Below are 3,331 nucleotides of genomic sequence, written 5' to 3'. Positions count from 1 at the left end.
TAGTAAAAATATCAACATCAAACTTCTTGTTTTCAGTTAGCAGGTCTCTCTAGTCAGTGGTTAGCTTACAGTAAAGGGACTGTGTTAGATTCAGACATAGTAGGCACCCTAGACGGTGAGCCACGGGATGCCCAAAATAAAGCTTTAATAGGCTGCCTGATTTTTACTCTTTTACTTGTTCCGATTTAAAAAAATGTTGGGGAGTTCTGGTAACAAGAATGTTGATACAGTCTGTTTTGTACAAGGTGAAAGCATTTTTGGTTAACATTGATATGTCAGACAGTCCCATTTTTAGCACAGCTAAAACAGCTTTCTAAGCTAAAATGAATTGCAATTAAAAATGTGAATTATTTTTCTGATCATTTTTTAGAAAGTACATCAGCAATAACAACTATTGATGATAGTGATGGTATCGTGACCCTTGACCCTACTCCAGACATGGACACCAGTGCACCTGAGCTCAGAAGAACTGACAGTGTAATCGTAAGTTTATTTCAATATCTTAACATTTATATGAAAAGTGACAAATCACATAAGTGTTTTTTAATTCCAGTATTTGAAAAACAACTGAGATTAAAGTAATTGTTGTACCACAATCCATTTTCAAACGTGCCAACCTTAGGCAAAATTTTTGAGCATCAAATTATTTAATGAAATATCAAAAATTAGCTGATTAATTTTTTAATTGGCATTCAGAGCATGATTATTTAGTCTCTTCTTCTGCTGTTTAGTAGGTGAGCCCCCGGCTCTTGCTGTTAGATGCACTGCTTGAACATAATCACATAGCTGTCCCCAATTTGTTGTGTAGTTCACAATGACAAACTGTACCATTGTACTTTGATGTCAGAAGGTGTACAGGTTGGTAGTTCTGCGCTTTGCAATGACAATGTTTTTGCTATATCCATGTAGCACTCATGTCACCACTACTTCTCGTGCTAGTATAGACTGGATATTAAAACCTGCACAATGAATGTTTCACATTGGACAGGCCTTCATAGTTTTAATATGTTGTCAGCCTTGGCATTTCTGATCAAGACTTCTAACTCATAGCTTTTATTCACAGCTTAACAGAAAAATGCTTGGATATCCAGCAGAAGAATCTCTGTCAAGTTCAGAGCTCAGCGAGGATGAATATATTCCGGAGACAGAGGAAGAATCAGACAGTAACAGTTCACCAGATGAAGAGGGTTTAGCAAAAAATGTCAAACAACATAAAAAAGGAAAGGTTAAGTCAAAAACATCAAGATCTCCACCATGTAAAAGACAGTTCCTTGGCCAACAGTGGCACAAAAGAATCCTCTTCATTGGACAAAAAAGACCCCGGACAATCCTCTTCATCTGATGAACATGACAATGAAGAATCATCTTCACCAGATCATTCCGACGTGACCGTCATGATGCTGAAGAAGAAAACTGATGGAGGCAGAATGTACAATAAAAAGTACTACTGCTTATTCTGCTCCAAACCATTCAGTTTGGAATCAAAGCACAAAGATGTGCCAGAGGTGGCAAGAGCGGTCGCATTTCCGAAAGGCTCTTAAGAGCGGAGAATGCAGCTGAGTTTTTGGAGAAATAAAGGGAACAGTTGTCATAATGCTCAAGTGCTTAAAGGAGGAACAGGAATGGTGATACCCCGACAGCAATCCATTGCTCCAGTAAGAGCCACAGGTCTGTAGTCCTTAACTCCTGTTATCTTGGGTTTTGTGGGATGGGGATGATGGTGGAGCGTTTGAAGCAGGAGGGCACTTCACACAACTCCAGAGATCTGATGGGGGCAGGTTTTCAGACAGCCTGGTGTAACACCATCAGGGCCTGTCCATCCAAAATTTGGCAAAATCCGCATTATACAGTAAATACATTTTTTTTTTGACTGAATTCTGCGATTCTGCCTGCGTTTTCTGCATCGCAGAAATCATAGGACCCTACATTGTGACAACATTTTTCAAGAAGGAAACACTGTGGGGGGCGTAGGGGTAAGACTGAATTGTGTAACTAGAGATAAAAGATCGGATAAACATTTACAAAATCCCTTAGAATGTAGATTTTTAGATCTGTTGCTGTTGTTCACCCGTGGCCAATATGATTCAAGCTTGTGTGCAGCTTTTAATCAGCAAAAACCTATTTCAGACCTGTATCTAAAGTTTAATGTTTAGCTATTGACTGTATTACCAGCATTTTTGTTTCCCATTGTTAACAGGTGACATGAATGTAAACATGCCAGAATTTACACATTTTCAACCGAGCTAACTGGATTTTAGCAAAAATGTGTTGAGATGTTTTGTTGAGTCGATCACAATTACTAAGTACTCTTATTTTATTCAGGATCTTCACAAAACTCACGGGGAAAGTGGTCAACAGAGGAGATTGAGGCTGTGGAGAAGACTGATGGACTGCATCAGGTCAGGAAAGGTTCCTGGGAAATCTCAGTGCATGGAGTGCATTGAAAGATCCCCAGCAGCACTTCAAGGGAGAAGCTGGGAGGGGGTGAGAATTTATGTTAAGAATCGTATTGATTCATTAAAGCGAAAAATGTAAAAGCAAAGGTGGAAGGGCATTTACCTCAATGTTTTTTCCTGTTTGTTAAAGGCAACATGTTCAAAATGTGTTTGCTTACAAAATTAATTTCAGTACGTTAATAGATCTTTGAAATTAACACTGACAAGTTAAATAAGTGTTTAAAGCTGCAGTAGGTACCTTTTGTAAAAAAATAATTTTTACATAATTATTAAACCTGTCATTATGTCCTGACAGTAGAATATGAGACAGATAATCTGTGAAAAAATCAAGCTCCTCTGGCCCCTCCCAGTGCTCCTATTGCCATTTGCAGAAATACATCGATCCCGTTAGGAAACAACCAATCAGAGCTGCGGTCCCTAACTTTGTTTGTGTTCAAAATGTAGAAAAATGTATATAATAAGCGAGTACACCATGAATCCATTTTCCACACCGTGTTTTTAGCTTGTCCTGAATCACTAGGGTACACCTATAATAAGTGTTTATATTCAGACTATTTTAGATTGCTTCGGGGGTACCGCGGCGGAGTAACCCAGTACCTTTGTGATTCTTCATAGACATAAACAGAGAGAAGTAGTTCCGGCTACGATGTTCTTCCGCAAGACGCTAGCAGTTCTGTTTATTAACCGCTAGAGCGTCAAAAAGTTACCTACTGCAGCTTTAAGTGAATTAAGAAGTCAGTTTTTTTTTTATTTATAATTATATTTTTTATTCAATTTTTATTTATATGCAGCCTGTTGCATATTGTGCAAGTAATATTGAATATTGAATAAAAAAAGTGATGCATTTGATCTATTCATCCTACTCCAGATTTTTG

General features: G+C 38.1%; 1 long non-coding RNA gene across 1 annotated transcript; it reads left to right on the top strand.

Moving 5' to 3' along the window:
* The first annotated feature begins 374 nt into the window (after window positions 1-374).
* LOC113074889 (uncharacterized) lies at window positions 375-2,763 on the top strand. Its single transcript, XR_003280848.1, has 3 exons — window positions 375-483; window positions 1,064-1,668; window positions 2,323-2,763. It is a non-coding gene; the product is annotated as an uncharacterized LOC113074889 (long non-coding RNA).
* Window positions 2,764-3,331: the final 568 nt, after the last annotated feature.

This window comes from Carassius auratus, unplaced genomic scaffold, assembly GCF_003368295.1.
Source record: "Carassius auratus strain Wakin unplaced genomic scaffold, ASM336829v1 scaf_tig00015585, whole genome shotgun sequence".
Lineage (NCBI taxonomy): Eukaryota > Metazoa > Chordata > Actinopteri > Cypriniformes > Cyprinidae > Carassius > Carassius auratus.
Note: the sequence above shows the minus strand (reverse complement) of the source record. Positions and strands in the feature narration are given on the sequence as shown.